The following is a 21,990-nucleotide window of genomic DNA, read 5'->3' on the forward strand; positions in this document are numbered from 1 at the left end:
GAAATCCTGGAATCTGGGCTTCTCAGATACTGCTGAATGGGAAGCTCTTGCAGTTAACAGGAGATCTCCAGGCACTAGAATACTGGCCAGGATGCAGGAACTATTTTAAACTATTTTACCTGTGCCTGCAGGACCAGCTGGTCCCCTGGTCTCATGTGTCTGCTGGTTTCCTGGTCTCATTGGTGGAAGAGAAATTCTGCAATATGGGCTGCTAGCTTCCTGCAGGAATGGGAAGCTCTGTGTGTTCCCAGGTGACCCCAGATACTGGATCTGCTGTTTTCCTTGTTGTGTTGGTGGAAGAGAAGACATGGAATCGGGGCTGCTCAGCTCCCACCGGGATGAGAAGTTTTGTGCAGTTCCTGGGTGATCCCCATGCACTGGAATGCATGCCCGAATGAAGGTCCTGTTTTAGCTGGTCCCACCAGACCAGCGGGTCTTCTGGTCTGCTCTGCTGGTATCCTGATCTCGTTGGTGGAAGAGAAGACCTGGAATCTGGGCTGCTTGGAAGCCTCCTGGTTGGGAAGGTCTGTGAACTTTCCAGGCTATCACCAGGCACTGCAATGAAGGCCTGAATAATGTGCCTATTTTACCTGATCACGCTGGACCTTCTGGTCCCCTTTTCTGGATCTGTTTCATGGTCTCATCGGTGGAAGAAAATACCTGGAATCTGGGCTTCTCATCTTCTACCAGGATGGCACTGTTCCCGCGGTGATGGGAAATTCTTGCAGATCCCACGAGATCCCCAGACACTTGAACACAGGCCAGGATGCAGGACCTGTTTTATCTGGTCCTGCAGGACCAGCTGGTCCCGTGGGTTCCTGGATCTGCATTTAGAAAATTTGTGCAGTTTCCAGGTGATCCCCAAGCACTGGAATGCATGACCGAATGCAGGGCTTGTTTTAAATGGTTCCAGGGACCAGGTGTCCCTTTGTCTCCTGGAACTTCTGGTTTCCTGGCCTGGTTGACTGAAGAGAAGACCTGGAATCTGGGCTGCTAGCTTCCTCCCGGGATGGGAAGCTCAGTGCAGTTCCCAGGCGATCCCCTGGCACTGGATTTGGTGGTATCCTGGTTGTATTCGTGGAAGACAAATCCTGTAATCTGGGCTGCTTGGCTTCTGCCTGATTGGGAAGCTGTGTGCATTTCCCAGATGATCACAAGGCCCGGATGCAGGGCCTGTTTTACCTGGTTCCACCATACCTCCTAGTCCCGTTGTCCCCTGAATCTGCTTGTTTCCTTGTCTTATTGGTGGAAGAGAAGCCCTGGAATCTGGACTGCTCATCTCCCACTGAGATGGGAAGCTCATGTGCAGTTCCCATGTGATGCCCAGGCACTTAATCTTCTGGTTTCCTGGACACATTGGTGGAAGAGATTATCTGGAGTCTGGGCTGCTAGCTTCCTTCCGGGATGGGAAGGTCTGTGCAGTTCTCAGGCAATTACCAGGCACTGGATCTGCTGGTTTCCTGGTCTCATTTGTGGAAGAACTGGAATCTCGGATGTCTGGCTCCCTCCTGGCTGGGAAGCTCAGTGCAGGTTCCATGCGAAGCCAAGGTACTGGAATGCAGGCCTAGATGCAGGGCCTGTTTTTCCTGGTTCCACAGACCAGCTGGGTACCCTTGTCCCCTGGATCTGCTGGTTTTCTGGTCTAGTTGGTCGAGGAGAAGACCTGGAATCTGTGCAGCTGCTCCCGCTGGGATCTGAATCACTGTGCAGTTCCCAGGCGGGCATCAGGCACTGGAATGCAGTCCCAGAAACAGGGCCTATCTTATCTGTTCCCCTTGGACCATCTGGTACCCTAGTCTGGATCTGCTGGTTTTCTATTCTCATTAGTGGAAGTGAAGACCTGAAAAGTGGGCTGCTCGGCTCCTGCCTGGATGGGAAGCTCTTTGCAGTTCCCAGATGAACCCCAGGCACAAGAATGCAGGCCCAGATTAACAGCCTGTGTTTCCTGGTCCTGCCAGACCAGCTGGTACCCTGGTATCCTGGATCTGCTGGTTTCCTGATCTCGTTGGTGAAAGAGATGACCTGGAATCTGGGCTTCTCATCTCCTGGCAGGATGGGAAGCTCTGTGCATTTTCCATGCTATCCCAAGGCACTGGATCTGCTTGTTTCCTGGTTTTGTTGGTGGAAGTGAAGACCTGGAATCTGGGCTGCTTGGCTCCTGCCAAGATGGGAAACTCGACTCAGTTCCCAGGTGATCCCCAGGCATCGGATCTTCTGGTTTCCTGGTCTCTTTGGTTGAAGAGAAGATCTGGAATCTGGGCTGCTAGCTTCCTGCCGGGATGGGGAACTGTGCAGTTCCAAGGCAATCATCAGGCACTGGATATGCTGGTTTCATGCTGGCATGGGAAGCTCTGTGAAGTTCCCAGGGGATCATAGGCACTGCATTTGCTGGTTTCCTGGTCTCCATGGTGGAATAGAAGACGTGGAATCTGGGATGCTCCTTCTTGCCAGGATGTGAAGCTCATTGAAATTCCCAGGTGATTCCCAGGCACTGAAATTCAGGCCCAGATGCAGGGCCTGTTTTACCTGTTCCCACCATAGTATCTGGTTCCCTGGTCTCCTGGATCTGCTAGTTTTCTGGTTTTGTAGGTGGAAGAGAAGACCTGGAATTTGGACTGTCGGTTCCTGCTGGGATGGTAAGATCTGTGCAGATTCCAGGCGATGACGATGATCGGTAGTTTTCTGGTCTCTTTGGTGGAAGACACGACCTGGAATCTGGGCTGCTCGGCTCACGTGGGGAGGGGAAGCTCTTTGCAGTTCTCAGGCAATCCCCAGGAACTGAAATGAAGGCCCAGATGCAGAGCATATTTTACATGGTATACCTGGTCCAGCTGGTCTTCTGGTCTTGACTGCAGGTTTCCTGGTCTCATTGGTGGAATAGAAGATCTGGAATCTGTATTTCTCAGCTTCTTCCTGGATTGCAGCCCTGTGCAATTCCTAGCCAATCCTCTGTCACTGGAATGCAGGCCCAGATACAGGGCCTATTTTACCTTGTCCCACCAGACCAGATGGTCCCCTGGTCTCCTGGGTCTGCTGGTTTCCTGGTCTCGGTGGTCGAAGAGAAGATCTGCAATCTGGGTGGCTCTGCTCTTGATGGGATGGGAAGCACTGTTCAGTTCCCAGGCGAATCCAAGGCTCTGGAATACAGGCCTGGATCCAGGGCCTATTTTATATGGTCCCACCTGACGAGCTAGTACACTGGTTCCTGGGTCTGCTGGTTTTCTGGTCTCATGGGTAAAAAGAATAACTGGAATCTGGGCTTCTTGGCTCCTACCCAGATGGGAAGCTTTGTGCTGTTCCATGGCTATCTCCAGGCACTGGAATGCATTCCCAGATGCAGGGTCTCTTTTACCTGGTCCTTTGTACTAGCAGATCCACAGGTCTCCTGGATTTGCTGCATTGCTGGTCTCGTTGTTGAAATAGAAGTCCTGGAATTTGAGCTGCTCTGTTCCTGCCAGGATGGTAATCTCTGTGCAGTTCCCAGGCAATGACCAGACACTGGATCTGCTGGTTTCCTGGTCCCATTGGTGGAAGAGAAGACCTAGAATCTGGGCAACTCTGCTCTTGAAGGGATGAGAAGCACTGTGCAGTTCCCAGGCAATCTCTAGGCACTGGATCTGTTGGTTACCTGCTCCCTTTGGTTGAAGAGAAGACATGGAATCTGAGCAGCTCTGCTCTTGAAGGGATGAGAAGCACGGTGCAGTTCCCAGGAGATGCCCAGGAGTGGATTGGGGGTGGTGTGGGTAGAACGGGGGCATTGCAGTCTTTCTGTCTGTGTGTCAGCCTGACTATCTTTTTGTCTGTTTCTATAGATCTCCACTAATGCTGTGCATGTCTGTTTAGAATGAAGATAACTGTCTGTATGTCTGTTGCCTTGTCACAAGCTCGTCTCTCCATTAATGGTTATGTATGTAACTCTGTCCCTCAATTTATGTCTGTCTCATAGTCTATATAATGCTGTCTCTCTCTCCCTCTCACTCTCTCTTTCACTGTCCCTCTCTTTTCCTTCTATTTCTCTCTTACTCACTCTTTCTCTGTCTCTTCATATCTCTCTCTGTATGTTTGTGTTAGGTTGTGTGTGTGTGTGTTTGTGTGTGTGTGCAAATCCTGCCGTGTCTCTCTCTAACTCTGTCCATGCTTAACTCTCTCTACTCCATGTGCATTTGTTCTGTAAGGTTCTGCCACACGACAAGTGATTTTCTCTGTGATGTGGACTCTCGTGTAGATCCAGAAGTGAGCCTCAACCTATGCGGACCTGAACGATTTGTCTCCATTAAGTTACCAAGAGAACCACCTAACCAAATTAAAACCACCACCAATGGCATTTTTGACATGAGTAGCTCTGTGGAAAGAGTCAATGCACTCTGCCTCTGTGGCTCCCAGTTACCCCAGGAGAGGCTGCTCCAACAATCCAGAAGCAAGCTCAGGACCACAAGTTAGAGCACTTTTCTGACAAATGAGAGGTCTTGCAGTGATAGCCTAGCTTACTTTCAATTGACACTCTTGAGGAAAGGGGAACCTGCAACAGAGAAGAGTCTCAGGTGGTACTAGTTATCCACCTGTAATAGGGGCTTTACTGAGGAAGCAACTTTTCAGGGCTCATAACCAGTTGATTGATTTATCCTGTATGGAGGGTGGGAGAAGCATCAGAGACAGATTTTCCGGAGACCTATGCTGGAAACCGATGAGTTGAAGTAGTTCCCTTTACTCCTGGCTTAGTGAGTCCCTCCCGACAGCATGAACTGGAGAGGTATGGGGAGTATTTTGATGATCACATTTGAAGAGGATCCATCCAAACAACTTTCCTTCAGTAAATACTGAACACATTCTGATATACAAGAGAAAACTCTCTCATTTTAAAGATCCTGCAGAGTAAGCATGGGAGCTCAAAATTTGGAGAGGAGAGAAAACACCCGTTAAAATATAAAATATGCCATGTTTGTTGTTCTATGTTGCTAAGACCCCACTCAGGATTGTTGTTGGTTATGCTGTGCTTTATTGTAGATTGATACCCAACATTTTGAGAAAAGGCCACCCATATTTCCACTGTGGCTTCCAAGTTTGAACCAGCAAAGGAACAGTGTTCCCCTTACAGTATATCTCCTCCAGCATAAATTGTCATTACTGGTTTTGATCTGAGCCATTCTAACCAGTAAAAGATGACATCTTAGATGAGGTTTGATTTTCATTTCCCTGGTTGCTAAGGATATGGAGCAGATCCTCCTTAGCCTTTTGGCCACTAGAGACTGTTCAGAATTCTCTGTTTAGCTCTGTATCCCATGTACTCACACATAAATAGATATTCGACATAAAGCAAAGGATACTCAGCCTACACTTGACAACTTCAGAGAGTACACAAAACACGAAGGGCCCTAACAGGAAAATGCATGGATTCTCCGATCCCCCCAAAATAGAAACAGAGAAGGTCTCCTGTGTATATTTGGAACACCAGTGAAGAAAGAGTTTGTTAGAAGGTAGAAGAGAGTGATCCGAGATTGGTATGTAAAGTAACTTTACTTAAACATCTACAAATGATAAAATGAACACAGTTTGGAGAAAAATATCAAACAAACAAAATATAAGGTATGGACAGACAGAATCTACTCAGTTCCAGAGACTGAATGAGTAGAATTTAGGATCTTCATGTAACACAAGAAGCAAACTACACTTCTCATGGTTACTCTTGTTCCCTGATCTGACTTTATTTGGAATAAACTAACATCCAAATATGTGGTATGTAGATCCAATTCCAACTGGAACCTTGGAGTGACAGGGAGGCCAGACGCCAAACAGACCCTTAAACCAGACCTTGATGGGTAAACAGGCCACACCATCTGGTGGGAGAATATAAAAGGGTATGGAGAGAGGAAGGTCTTCCTCTTTGCCAGCTGGCCCATGCCTTGCATCAAGTCCCTCCCTTCACTGGAAATAGCGACTACTTGTTCTGACTTCCTGAATATACTGAAGACCAGCGGACTGGTCCCACTTTCTGGACTGAGTAAGTACTGAGGTCTTGCACTTTCTCTTCACAGCTAGATACTGTGAGGCTATCAGACCTACAGCCCTAAGTCATTCTAATGAATCCCCTTTCTTCATATAGTCAGAGTTTCTTTCTATCTGTTCTGTTTCACTAGGAAACCCTGGTACAACATTTTTTTGATACGAAGGCATAAAATGCTCCAAACTATTCAAGAGTTGAGTAAAATTGTTCAAAGTAGATACCTGTTGACCTAAGATTCAATCTCGAAAAGGAAACTGTGGTGGTGAGTTTGCAGCTATCATTAGAAGCTCAATCTGTCTTCTCTGAATCTAACATTGAAATCTGGATAGAAAATTTCAGCGAGACCCAAGTCTCCAGCCCCAAAGAGTTGGGGATATAGAGGAAAGCAGAAAACAAAATTCTAAAAATGTGTCTGCAGTTGATACATAGTTTACAATTTCTCAAGTCACTAGTGATCAAAAGAGCAAAGCAAACATACTGCTTAGCCTTTGAAGCCAGGCAGACACGTTTCCTCCGAAGACTCGTGGGACAAATGCTGGTGGATAACTGTGTGTTCAAATCTACCCATGGCCACACTAGATTGAACCAGCCTAGAAGATTAACAGAGCCCATGCCCTTGATCCCAGCAATAGAGTGGTATAAATGATAGGAGTGGTGTCTTTCAGTAGTCAGGCTCAAGATTATCACCAGTTAGGCTGAGAAGAGGCAGCAGTGTAATGCTTGGGGAGAGCACGTGGAGCCTGAGGTAGAGGCAAGAGCTACTGGCTTGGCTGCTTCGCTCGCCTGACATTCAGATTGAAGCTTGAGCCCCAATATCAGTCTCTGGACTTTTATTTTTTGTGTTACAGGTATCTGTAATTGTGACCTCTAGGTTTAAGAAGAAAACGCCCTACCTATTCATTTTGGAGCCAGGTTAGCTGTCAAACTGCCACAAGCAGATATGTCAGGTGACCTGGCAGTCGAGAGCTGGGGCTTCACAGAAGTGAGTTTCCAGAAATTCACCTACAGTTGGACCATCAGCAACTTCTGTTCTATCCTGCGGGAAATGAGGGAAGCCATTGAAAGCCCAACCTTCTCCTCAGGAGCCAGGGACAAAAACAGATGGAGTTTGAAAATACACCTGAACGGGGTGGATGAAGAAAGCAAGGGCTACTTGTCAGTCTTACCTAACGTTGCTCAGCTGCCCAAGGAGACCAGTGTGGGCAAAGTTCCAGTTTTGGATCATCGATTCCGAAGGAGAGGAAACACAAGGCATGAAGAGCCCAAGATTCTTCAGGTTCCTAGAAAATCAACAGTGGGGATTCAGAAAGTTCATCCTTTGAGATTTCCTCTTGGCCCAGGAGCCTTGGCTGCTCGAACACAATGAACTCAGCCTACAATGCAAGGTGACTGTGGTCCAAGACTCCTTCAGTTTCTCTGACGAGACCACGACGCCAGGGATCCAGCTTCCAAGGTGCACTCTGGCAGATGAACTAGGAGAGCTGTGGGAGAATTCCTTCTTCACAGACTGCTGCCTGGTGTAGCTGGCCAGGAATTCCGGGCTCACAAGGCCATCTTAGCAGCTTGCTCTCCAGTTTTCAGAGCCATGTTTGGACATGATATGGAGGAGAGCAGAACAAACCGCATTGAGATCCACTATCTGGAGCCTAAAGGCCTCAGGGCAATGATGGGCTTCATTTACACCGGGAAGGCACCAGATCTCCACAGCATGGCAGATGTTCTGCTTGCAGCTGCCGACAAGTATGGCCTAGAGCGTTTGAAGGTCATGTGCCAGGATGCCCTCTGCAAGGACCTCTCCCTGGAGTCTGCTGCTCACACTCTCATCTTGGCTGGCCTCCACAGTGCAGGGCAGCTGAAAACCCAGGCGCTGGATTTCATTACATCTCATGCTTCTGAAGTCTCTGAGACTTCAAGCTGGAAGACAATGGTGGGCTCATATCCCCACTTACTGGCTGAAGCATACAGCTCCCTGGCTTCTGCTTACTGCTCTTTACTGGAGCCCACTCCCAAATGCCTCAAGCAATCTTAGGATCCTCTCTGCTCCTACCTACAGGTGCATTCAATAAGCGGCAGCCAGCATTGTTTCCAAGGACACCTGGGTAGACTGTGGTACACTTCAGCATTTTCAGAGAACCTATGGAAAGACAGCATGGGGGCTCAGGCCTTTAATACCCCTGGAGATGTGTTGAATGTCATTTTTGGGTAGGGAGAGCACTGTGTTCTTGGATTCTCTACCCATATGCTGTATTGGTTTGCTTTCACTGCATTGAGTCTGATACTGGGTAATCCGTGGCATTGGTGTCCCCAAGCACATCCCAACAGGATTTCTTTGGAGATACCTGTCTGGATAAGACTGAGCAGAGCATATAGTCAAGGATTTAGACCAAAGCAGAAAACCAACATGAATGTGTGCTTATAAAGGACGAGGAAGAGGAAGGAAGACAGTATTTCTCTCCAGACCCAGTGTGTGGTGACTGGACCGTTGACGCAGCTGGACCAAAGAGTTGGGGCTCCTGCAAAGGACCAGTTCCATGAGTTCAGCTGTCAGCATACAAGGGAGAATTCTCAAATTCCTTAACTGGGGATCCAGAGGACTGAAATCCTTCTCTTGTCTCTCTGGGTTTATCCATTTCTGTAAACCAAACACTATAAAATGAATAAAAAATTTGACAACCATTTTGCAGATTCTGTGGTGTTTCTGTTTGAAGAAACCTGTATTAGTTCATCCAGTACTGCTCAGGTTGTGTGAGTTTGGTTAGCATCCTCATGGCTGCACCATTCACACAAAGCCTCACTACTCATTCTTGGCACCAGGATTTGGTGGAGTAGATGCCAAAGGTGAGGACGACAACTGCATCTGGCAGAGGCTTTTGGTAGGCTAGTCTTTGCTAAAGACTTTATGGGTTTTCAAAAGGGGAAGGACATTGGTTTATCGAGAATCCATACTTTCCCAACCTGAAATGAGGGTCTGTTTTTAGATATTGGAAAAATAATTCTTCCATCCCCAGCACTGTTAAAATGAATTCTCTCAGGGAGACAGGCTCAAAGTCTGGGACTTTGCTGCCACTAACTTGTACTCCTCTGCCTGACTCTTTCGTTTCTACTTTGACAGCTCTTTCCAAATTAATACTGGAGTCACAGTTTAAGTTGTTATTCCCAAACAAGCTCCCTGATGATTGAGATACCAATCTTTGAAGACAGCATTTCCATGTGTGTGTGTTGTAGCTGGGCTACGGTCCAATCATACCCACTCAGCAGAAAGAATTTGCTTTCTTTTGTTTCTTTTGCTCTATATATAGTGTGCATTATGGGATGCTGATATTATTATTTCTAACACTTCTAGTTACACCAAAGTCAGGAAATAGATTGTTTGTTTCTTAAAAAGGGGAAAAAGAAATCATAACATTATTGCTTTTTGATAGAAAATTCCCAGCTGTGATTGACTGACACTCTCAACATGATTGATCTTGAGTAGAAGACTGCTCGCAAACAGGATATGAGGCCCTCTTAGAGGAAAGAACTTCCAGGCATTCACTTAACAGTTTAGGAAGGAATGCTCTCCTCTACATCTCTCGGAGTGTCCCTCAACTTGTATCTCTATCAATCTCTGTCTGCCTGTCTCTCTGTCTGTCTGTCTCTTTTCTCTCTTGCTCTGTGCCACTCTCTGTGTGTCACTCTGATTCCTTCTTCTATGTATATCTCTGTGACACACAGGGTGCCTGTCTTTCTGTCTGTTTCTCTAGCTCTGTAACAGAGCATCTCTCTTTCAATCAATTTTTTTACCTCCTCCAATGCTGTGCATGTCTGTTTAGAATGAAGATAACTGTCTGTATGTCAGTTGCCTTGACACAATCTCATCTCTCCATTAATGTTGAAGTATGTCACTCTCTCCCTCAATCTGTGTCTGTCTCATAATCTATATCACTCTGTCTCTCTCTCTACTCTCTCTCTCTGATTTCCATCTCTTTCTCTCTTGCTCACTCTGTCTCTGTCTCTTCATATCTGTCTCTGTATGTTTGTGTTAGGTTGTGTGTTTGTGTGTGTGGGTTTGTGTGTGTGTGTGTAAATCCTGCTGTGTCTCTCCAACTCTCTTCATGCTTAACTCTCTCTACTACATGTGTATTTGTTCTGTAAGTTTCTGCCACACGACAAGTAATTTTCTGTTATGTGGACTCTCGTGTAGTTCCAGAAGTGAGCCTCATATTATGGGGACATGAATGCTTTGTCTCCATTAAGTCACCCAGAGCATCACCTACCCAAAATAAAATCACAACCAATGGTACTTTTGACTTGACTATGAGAAAAGTGTCACTGTTTTCTGCTTCTGTGGCTCCCAGTTACCCCAGTAGAGGCTGCTCCAACTTTCCAGAAGCAAGCTCAGGACCACAAGTTAGAGCAATTTTCTGACAAATGAGGAGCCTTGCAGTGATAGCCTAGCTTCCTTTCAATGGACACTCTTGAGGAAAGGGGAACCTGCAACAGAGAAGAGTCTCAGGTGCTACTAATTATGCAACTAAAATAGGGGCTTTACTGTGGAGGCAACTTTTCAGGGCTCCAATCCAGTTGATTGATTTATCCTGTATGGAGGGTTAGAGAAGCATCAGGGCCAGACTTTCAGGAGACCTAGGCTGGAAAATCCTGAGTGGATTGACTCACTGAAGGTGGTTTCCTTTCCTCCTGGCTTAGTGAGTCCCTCCAGACATCATGAACTGGGGAGAGATGGCAGTTATGGGGAGTATTTTACTGATCACATTTGAAGAGGAGCCATCAGAACACCTTTCCTTCAGTAACTATTGAACATATTCTTATACACAAGAGAAAACACTCTCTCATTTTATATTTCCTGCAGAGTAAACAGGGGAGCTCAAAATTTGGAGAGGAGAATAAACACCCGTTAAAAATACAAAATATGCCGTGGTTGTTGTTCTGTGTTTTGGTTATCCCACTCAGGATTGTTGTCTTCTATATCCATCCATGTGACTGCAAATTCAAGAGGCCATTGTATTCCCCCCTGAGTTGTCCACCATTGTCTAAATGTACCACACTTTCCTTATCCAGTTTTTAGGGGAGTGTCAGCTATGTTTGTTTCAGGTTATGGCCATTACATATAATACTTCTGTGAACATAGTTGATAGGTCGAATGTCCATGTGGTGTTAGTGAATCCTTTGGGTATATGCCCAAGAGTGGTTATGTTGTGCTTTGTTGTAGATTGATTCACAATATTTTGAGAAATGGTGACCCAGGTTTTCAAAGTGACTTCCAAGTTTGAACTCCCACCAGCAAAGCAGCAGTGTTCCCCTTACAGTATATCCTCTCCAACATAAATTGTCATTAATGGTTTTGATCTTAGCCATCTGTCCAGTATAAGAACACATCTTAGAGAAGGCTTAATTTTCATGTCCCTATGGCTAAGGATGTGGAGCAGTTCCTCCTTTGCCTTTTGGCCACTAGAGACTGTACTGTTCAGAGTTCACTCTTCAGCTCTGTATCCCATGTACTCACACAAATGTAGATATTTGAAATAAAGCAGAGGATAGTCAGCCTACACATTACAACTTCAGAGAATCCTAATAACACGAATAGTCCTAATAGGTCACTGCATGTTTTCTCCCATCCCCCAAAAATGGAAACTGACAAGGTCTCCTGTGTATATTTAGAAGACCTGTTAAAGAAGAGTTTGTTATTAGAATTCCGAAGGGAGAAGGAGATCTGGGAGGAGAGCAGGAGGGTCTAGGGTCGTCTTGTTGTGGGAGGCCCCATGGGAACTGAGCAAAGGAAAGGGAGACTTTGGTGGAGAGAGCATTTGTTTGGTTAGCCAGAAACCTGGCTCTAAAGGAATTCCCAGGAATCCACAAGCATATGCCGTTCTTAAACTCTAAGCCACAGTGGAGAGGGCACATTAGCAGTACTTGCGGTGCAATCACGTTGATGACTACCTTAGGTGTCATCATAGAACTTTCATCCATTAACCCACAAAGGAAGGTGAAGCGATCCATAGCTAAGCACTGCCCCAACCCGTGGACTTACAGTCTTGCAGCAGGAGGTGTGATAATATGAGCAGAGTGGCTAGGTTCCTGTGTCAAAAACAGCTGAGCAAAGCAAGAATCAATTGGGAGATCCTCGAATCGGGACTGACACCTCAGGAACCTGCAAAAGACTGAAGTAGGCCCTAGGAATATGTATGACCGTTGTGTGGTTTGGGCCTATATCTCATTATTTACACACTTAAATCAATGATAAGGTCTACAGGAGCCTCCCCAGGGGTGAATCATTATTTAGTTATTTAAATCAATTATGTGATCAGTGGGTGTCTCCCCAGGCAACAATCATGTAATGACTTCTCATTATTTAGTTACTTAAATCATTAATTATTCTACAAGCATCTCCCCAGGGGTAACTTATGTGATTTCATTTCATTATTTAGTCACTTAAATCAGTGATGAGTTCTATGGGTGGATCCTCAAGGGTAAATTATGTGATGTCTTCTCATTATTTAGTTAGTTTAATCAAGATGAGGTGTACGGCATCTCTCCAGGGATGAAACATGTGACCTCATTTCATTGTTTAGTGTCATAAAACATGATCAGGTCTAAGGGTGCCAACCCAGTGGTGAATCATGTGACCTCATCACATTATTTAGTCACTTAAATCAATGTTGAATTCTATGATCATTGCCCCAGGGTTGACTCATGTGAGTTCATCTCATTATTTATTCATTTAAATCAATGATGAGGTATATGGCATCTCACCAGTGGGGAATCGGGCAATGTCCTTCCATTATTTACTCTCTTAAATCAATGGTGATGTCTGTGGGCATCTCCCCAGGAGTTAATTTTTCGATGCCATCTCATTATTTGATCACATATCAATGATGATGTCTACACATAGGTGAATCATGCAATGTTATGTCATTATTTAGTATCTGAAATCAATATGGGCAGCTAAGCCAGGGGTGAATCATGTGATTTCGTCTCTTTATTTAGTCATAAATATCAATGATAAGGTCTATGGGCATTTTCCCAAGGATGAAACATGTCATGTCATCTCATTATTTAGTCACTTAAATCAATGATGTGGTCTATGGACTACTACACAGGGGTGAATCATGTGATGTCATCTTATTTACTTACTTAAATCAATGATGAGATTTATGGGCATCACCCCAGGGGTGAATTATACGATGTCGTCTCCTTATTTTGTCTCCTTATTTTGTTACTTAAATCAATTATACGGGCATCTCAAAGTGGTAAATCATGCAGTGTCATACATTATTTACTCACTTAAATCAATGATGAGGTCTATAGGAGTCTCAACATGAGTGATCATTGTGAGGTTTTACCGTTGTTTAGTTGCTTAAATCAACTATGAAATCTATGGGTGTCTCCCAAAGGAAAAACTCATGAAATGTCTTCTCATTATTTATTCATTTAATCAATGATGACATCTATGGAATTCTCACCATGGGTAAATTATGTGATGTCATCTCATTATTTAATCATGTAAGTCAATGAAGATGTGTATGAGCATCTTTCCAGGGTTGTATCTTGTGAACACATCTCATCATTTAATCACTTTAATCAGGGATGAGTTCTATGGGCGTCAACACTGGGGTGAATCCTGTGATGTCATCTCATTCTTTACTCAATAATGATGTCTATGGGCATCAATAATGAGGTCTATGGGCATCTCCCCAGGGGTGAATCATATGATGTCATCTCATTATATAGTTACACAAATCAATGATGTGGTCTTTGGGTGGTTCCGCAATGCTGAATTATGTGATGTCTTCTCATTTTTTAGTACCTTATATCAATGACGATGTGTATGGCCATCTGTCCAGGGATGAATCATTTGACCACATCTCATTATTTAGCCTCACCAGGGTTGCATTATGTAACATCTTCTCATTATTTAATAACTTAAACCAATGATATGCTATATGATCGGCTACCCAGGGATGAATCATGTGACTTCATCTCCTCATTTAGTCACTTAAATCAATGATGAAGTCTATTTGCATCTCCCCAGGGGTGACTCTTGTGAATCTGATTATTTATTCACTTGAATCAATGATAATGTGTATGGGTGTCAACCCTGGGTTGAACCTTCTAAAGTTATCTCATTATTTTGTTACTCAAATCAATTATGAGATCCATGGATGTCTCCAAGGGTTGAATCATGCAATGTCATCTCATTATTTAGTCACTTAAATCAAACATGATGTCTACAGGTGTCTCCCCAAGGGTGAATGCTGCGATGTTCACTCATTGTTTGATCATTTAAATCAATGAAGTTATCTGTGAGCATCTTCCCATGGAAGAACCATGGAATGTCATCTCATTATTTAGTTATTTAAATCAATTATGAAATCTATGGACATCTCCCAGTGGTGAATCCTTCTATGTCATCTCATTATTTTGTCACTAAAATCTAGGATTATGTCTATGGGCGCCTCCCCAGGGGGGGATTATGCACTGTCATCTCATTATTTGATCAATTAATTGATGAGGTCTATGGGTGTCTTCCCAGGATTTCATTATTTGATGGCTCCTCATTATTTATTAACTTAAATCAATGATGAAGTGCATTGGCATCTCCCCAGGGCTGAATCATGTGACATTATCTCCTCATTTAGTCACTTAAATCAATGATGAGGTCTATGTGTATCACCTGAGGGGTGAAACATATGACTTCATCTCATTATTTAGTCACCTAAATCAATGATGATATGTATCGGTGTCTCCCCAGTGGTGAACCATGCAGTGTCATCTCATTATTTTGTTACTTAAATCAATTATAAGATCTATGGGTATCTCAAAGTGGTAAATCGTGCAATACCATCTCATTATTTAGTTAGTTTAATCAATGATTTTGTCTAAGGGAATCTCCCCAGGAGTGAATTACATGAGGTTATCTCATTATTTGATCGCTTAAGTCAATGATGAGGTCTACAGGCATCTCTCTGGGGTAAATCATGCAACGACATATCATTATTTTGTCACTTAAATCAATCTTGAAGTCTGTGGACATCTCCCCAGTGGTGAATTACTGGACATCATCTCATTATTTGATCACATAAACGTCTATGTGTAGCTCCCCAGGGGTGAATCATTTGTGGACATAACATCATTTATTCACTTAAAACAATGATGAGGTCAAAGGGCATCTCACAATGGATGAATTATGCCATGTCATGTCATTATTTGGTCACTTTCCCCAATGATGAATTATGCCATGTTATCTAATTATTTAGTCACTTAAATCAAAGATGAGGTCTATGGGGTTCACCCCAGCTGTATATCATGTGAGTACATATCATTATTTATCCACTTAAACCAAAGAAGAGTTCTATGGACATTTCCCTAGGTGTGAATTATGCAATGTCACCTCATTATTTAGTCATGAGAATCAATGATGAGGGATATGGGTGAATTCCCAGGGGTTAATTATGTGATGTCATCTCATTATTTGATCACTTAATCAATGATGAAGTGTATGGATTATCCGCAAATATGAATTAGGTGATGTCATCTCATTATATATTTAGTTAATTCATTGGTGAAATATATGGGTGTCTCACCAGTTGTTAATTATATGATGTCATGTCACTATTTAGTCACTTGACTCAATATGGTCTATGGGCATCTCCCTAGGGTGAATTATGGGACATCATCTCATTATTTAGTCACTTGTATCAATGATGAGGTCTATGGGAATCTCCCCAGGGGTAAATCATGTGAGGACATCATTTATCACTTAAATCAATGATGAAGTCTATGTCTGTCTCCCCTGGAATGAATCAAGTGAGCACCTACCATTATTTAGTCACTTAAATTATAGATGATGTCTATGTGAGTCTCCCCAGGGTTGAATCTTGCAAGGACATTACATTACATTATTTACTCACTTAAATCAATGATGAGGTCTATGGGCATCTCTCCAGTGGTGAATCATGTATGGACATATCATTATTTAATCACTTAATCAATGAAGAGGTCTATGAACCTTTACCTAGGGGTGAATCATGCAAGGACACATCATTATTTAGTCACTTAAATCAATGATAAGGTCTATGGGCATTTCCCCCGGAGTGCATCATGTGACCTCATTGAATTATTTATTCACTTAAATCAATGGTGAGGAATATGGGTGTCTCCTAAGGTGTGAAATTTGTGATATCATCTCATTATTTGATCATTTAAATCAATGATGAGTTCTATGGTCATTTCCTCTGGAGTGAATCCTGCAACGCCATCTTATTGTTTCATCACTTAATTCAATCATGAGGTTTATTGGAGTCTCACCAGGGGTGAATCATCTGACATCGTCTCACTATTTAGATATTTAGTCAATGTTGATGTCTATTAGAGTCTCCCTAGGTGTGAACCATTCGATGTCATCTCATTAATTAGATACTTAAATCAACAAATAGGTCTTTAGGAGTCTCCCAAGGGATCAATCCTGTGACATCATCTGATTATTTAGTCACTTAAATAAACGATGAAGTGTATGGGGTCTCCCTTTGGGTGAATCATATGATGTTATCTCATGAATTTGTTACTCAAATCAATTATGAGATCTATGGGTGTCTCCAAGGAATAAATCATGCAATGTCATCTCATTACTTAGTCACTTAAATAAAAGATGATATCTATGGTCATCTCCCCAGGGTGAATTATGCGATGTCATCTCATTTTTTGATCAAGTAAATCAATGATGAGGCATGTGGGCAGCTCCCCAGGGCTGAATCATGTGACCTCATCTCCTTATTTAGTCACTTAAATCAACGATGAGGTCTTTGGGTGTCTCCCTAGGAGGAATCATGAGACATCATATCACTCTTTAGTTACTTAAATCAATGATGAGGTCTATGAGAGTCTCCCCCGGGGTGAATCATTCGATGTCATCTCATTAGTTAATTACTTTAATCAATGTTGATGCCTGTAGGAGTCTGCCCAAGGATGAATACTGTGACATCATCCGATAATTTATTTATTTACATCAATAATGAGGTGTAGGCACATATCCCTATGGATTAATCATGTGACCACATATCATTGTTGTGTCAATTAAATCAATGATGAGGTTTATGGGCTTTCCCAGGGATGAATTTTGCGATGACATCTCAATATTTGATCATTTAAATCAATGATGATGTATATGGGCATCAACCCAGGAGTGAATCGTGTGACTTCATCTCATTATTTAGTCACATATATAAATGATGATATCTATGGGCATCTCCTCAGGGGTGTTTCATATGACCTCATGTCAGAATTTACTCACTTAAATCAATGATGAGGCCTCTGGGTGTCGAAACAGGGGTGAATCATGAAACCTCAACTCATTATTTACTCACTTAAATCAATGAAGAAATGTATGGGCACCTCACCAGGGGTGAATTATGCGATGTCATCTCATCATTTGATTACTTAAATCAAAGAAGATTTCTATGGGCAGCTCCCCAGGGGAGAATCATGTGACCTCATCTCATTACTTATTCACTTAATTCAATGAAGAGGTCTATGAGCTTATTCCCAGGGGTGAATCGTGCAACGCCGTCTATTTTTAAGTCGCTTAATTCAATGATGAGGTCTATGGGCATCAACCCAGTGGGGAATCATGTGATATCATCTCATTATTTGGTTACTTAAATAAATGAAGTGGTTTATGTGAAGCTCCCAAGGGGTGAATAATTGATTTCATCTCATTAATTAGTTAGTTAAATCAATGCTGATGTCTAGCGGAGTCTGTCCAGTGATTAATGCTGTGATATAATCTGATTTAGTCACTTAAATCAATAAGGGGTTGTATGGGCTTCTCCGCAAAATGAATCATGTGACCTCATCCCATTATTTATTCACATAAATCCAGGTGATGTCTACAGGCATCTCTCCAGGAGTGAATTATTCGATTTCATCTCATTATTTGATGACTTAAATCAATTATGAGGTCAATTATCTGTCTCCCGAGGAGTGAATTATGTGAGGTCATATCATTATTTGATCGATGAAATCAATGACGAAGTCTATGGGTGTCTACCTGGGGTGAATCATGTGAGGACTTATCATTATTTAGTCATTTAAACCCATGATGATGTCTGTGGGTGTCTACCCAGGAGTGAATAATGCGAGGACATATCATTACTTAGTCACATAATCAATGATGAGTTCTAAGGGCATCTCTCCAGTGATGAATTGTGCCACATCATCAAATTTTTTGGTCACTTAAATCAATAATTAGGTGTAAGGCCTCTCCCCAGGGATGAATTAGGCCACATAATTTCATTATTTAGTCACTTAAATTAAAGGTGAGGTCTATGGGCATCTCCAAGGGGGCATAATAATGGGAAGCCATCTCATTATTTGATCACTTAAATAAATGATGAGGTCTATGGACGTCTCCCTGGGGTCAATCATGCGAGGATATATCTTTATTTAGTCACTTAAATCATTGATGAAGTCTGTGAGCATCTCTGCAGGGGTGAATCATGCGAGGGCATATCTTTTTTTAGTCACTTAAGTCAAAGATGACAGCTATGGGCATCTCTCCAGTGGTGAATAATGTGAGGACATATCATTATTTAGTCACTTAAATCAATCTTGAAGTCTATGTGCATCTCCCTAGGGGTTTATCTGGGGACATCACCTCATTACTTGGTCACTTAAATCAATGATTATGTCTATGGGCTAGTCCCCATGGGTGAATTATAGAATCTCATGTCATTATTTAGTCAATTGAATCAATTATGATGTGGGCATCTCCCTAGGGGTGAATCATGTGACATCATGTCATTGTTTAGTCACTTATATCAATGATGAGGTCTATGGGCAACTCCCCAGGGGTGAATCATGCGATGTCACCTCATTATTTAGTTAATTAAATCAATGATGATGTCTATGGGTGTCTCTCCAGGGATAAATTATGCGATGACATCTCATTATTTAGTCACTTAAATTAATGATGATTTTTATTGGTGGCTCCCCAAGGGTGAATTATGTGTTGTCTTCTCATTACTTAGTAACTTAAATCAGTGTTGAGGTCTACGGGCCTCTCGCCAGGGGTGAATCTTATAACTTCATCATATTACTTAGTCACTTAAATCAATGATGAGGTCTATGGGCACCTTCCCAGGGGTGAATTGTGCGATGTCCTCTCATTATTTAGTCATTTTATTCAATTATGACATCTATGGGCATCGGCACAGGGATGAATCTTGGGATGCCATGTCATTATTTAGTTACATAAAACAATTATGATATATATGAGTGTCTCCCCGGGGGCGAACGTTTTAATGTCTTACAATTATTTGGTCACTTAGAACAATGATGAGTTCTATGGGCATCTCACTAGTGGTGAATCTTGTGACTTCATCACTTTATTTAGTCACTTAATTGAATGATGAGGTCTACTGGCCTCTACCCAGGGGGGATCATGCAAATTCATCTGTTTCTTCAGGCACTTAAATCAATGAGGTTGTATATGGGCATCTCCCCAGGTTTGAACTATGTGATAACATCTCATTATTTGATCACTTAAATAAATTATGCTGTCTGTGGGCATCTCCCCAGGGTGAATTATGTGATGTCATCTCATTATGTGATCACTTAAATCAATGATGAGGTATATGGGCAACTCCACAAGGCTGAATTATGTCTTCTCATTATTAAGTCACTTATATCAATCATGAGGTGTATGGGCGTCACCCCAGGGTTGATTTATCTAATATCATCTCCTTATTTATTAACTTAATTCAATTTTGAGGTCTTAATGTGTCTCATCAGGGGTGAATTACACAATATCATCATATTATTTGATCACTTAAATCAATGATAATTTCTATTGGTGTCTCTTCAAGGCCAAATTATATGAGGCCCTCTTATTATTTGATCACTTAAATAAATGATGAGGTCTATGGATGCCTCCCAAAGGATGAATTATGTTAAGTCTTCTCATTACTTAGTTACTTAAATCAATGAGGAGTTGCATAGGCATCTCCCCAGGGTTGAATTATGTGATGTCATCTACTTATTTAGTCACGTAATTCAATGATGAGTTCTATGGGCATCTCCCCCGGGACAATTTGTATTATGTCATCTCATTATTTACTCACTTAAATTAATGATGAGGACAATGGGTGTCTTTCCAGGGGTGAATGTTGTTTCTTCATCTCACTATTAAGTCAATTAAATCAATGAAGTTTTCTATGGGCATCTCCCCTGGGTTGAATGATGGGACTTCATCTCACTTTTTAGTCACTTAAATCAATGATGAGGACTATGGGTGTCTACACAGGGGTCAATCATGTGAACAGAACTCATTATTTACTCACTTAAATCAATGATGTCTACGGGCAGCTCCACAAGGTTGACTTCATCTTCATCACATTATTTAGTAGCTTAAATCAATGATGAGGTGTATGCAAGTCTACCCATGTATGAATCATGTGACATCATCTCCTTATTTAGTCACTAAAATCCATTATAAGGTCTATGGAGGTCTCCCCAGGTATTATACATAGTACTGCATCTCCTTATTTAGTCACTTAAATCAATGATGACATCTGTGGGCATCTTTCCATGGTTGAATTATGTGATGTCATCTACTTATTTAGTCACCTAATTCAATGATGAGGTCTATGGGCATCTCCTCAGGGGTGATTCGTGCAATATCATCTCATTATTTAGCCACTTAAATCAATGATGACATCTATGTACATCACCCCAATGGTGAATCATGCCAGGTCATTTCATTATTTAGTTACTTATATCAATGATGAGATTCATTGGCCTCTCCCCAAGGGAGAATTGTGTAATGTCTTATTATTATTTAGTCACTTAAATCATTGTTGATGTCTATGGGCATCTCCCTCGTGGTGAATTATGTGATGTCATTTCATTTTTTGATAACTTAAATCAACGATAATGTATATCGGCTTCACCCAAGTGTGAATTATGTGATGTCATCTCCCCATTTATTCACTTAAAGTAGTGATGAGGTCTATGGCATTTCCCCAAGTGTGAGTCATGTGATGTCATCACATTATTTACTCAGTTAAATCAATGACGAGATCTATAGGCATTTCCAGATGGGTGAATCATGTGACTTCCTCTCATCTCATTGTTTAGTCACTTAAATCAATGGGAGACTTGCAAGTTTTTACTTATGTTATGTCATCTCATTATTTACTCACTTATGTTAATGATGAGGTCTTGGGCAGCTCCCCAATGGTGAAGTCTTCACATTATTTAGTAACTTAAATCAATGATGAGGTCTATGGTAGTCTCCCAAGGGGTACTTTATGCGATGTCATCTCATTATTTGATTAATTAAAGCAACCATGAGGTCTATGGGAGTTTCCCCAGAGGTAAATTATATGACTTCATCTCATTATCTGATCACTTATGTAAATTATGCGGTCTGGGGGCCTCTACACATGGGTGACTTATGCTATGCATCTCATTATTTGATCATTTAAATCACAGATGAAATCTCTGGACATCTCCTCAGGGGTGAATTATGTGATGTCATCTCATTATTTGATCAGTTAAATCAATGATGAGGTCTATGGGTGTTTCCCCTGGGGTGAATTATGTGATGGCATGTCCTTATTTAGTCATTTAAATCAATGAATAGGTCTATGGGCTGCTAACCAAAGGGGAATCTTGTTACATCACCTCCTTAGTTAGTCACTTAAGTCAATGATGAGGTCTATGGGTTTCTCCTCAGGGGTGAATCGTGTGACTTCATCTCATTATTGAGTAACTAAAATCAAGACGAGTTCTATGCACTGCTATCTAGGGGTGAATCGTGTGATGCCATCTCATTATTTAGTCACTTAAATCAATGATGAGGTCTATGGGTGTCTCCCCGGGGGTGAATCGTGTGACTTCATCTCATTATTGAATCACTTAAATCCAAGATGATGTGTATGGGGGTCTTCACAGGGGTTAATCGTGTGACCTCATCTCATTGATTATTCACTTAA

The 21,990-nt window shown here is 42.3% G+C and overlaps 1 pseudogene; it reads left to right on the forward strand.

Annotated features, from left to right (window-relative positions):
* Positions 1-6,941: 6,941 nt before the first annotated feature.
* On the forward strand, positions 6,942-8,030 carry LOC101828522 (annotated as a pseudogene).
* The last annotated feature ends 13,960 nt before the right edge of the window (positions 8,031-21,990 follow it).

The sequence above is a fragment of the Mesocricetus auratus genome, unplaced genomic scaffold (genome assembly GCF_017639785.1).
Source record: "Mesocricetus auratus isolate SY011 unplaced genomic scaffold, BCM_Maur_2.0 Super-Scaffold_100035, whole genome shotgun sequence".
Lineage (NCBI taxonomy): Eukaryota > Metazoa > Chordata > Mammalia > Rodentia > Cricetidae > Mesocricetus > Mesocricetus auratus.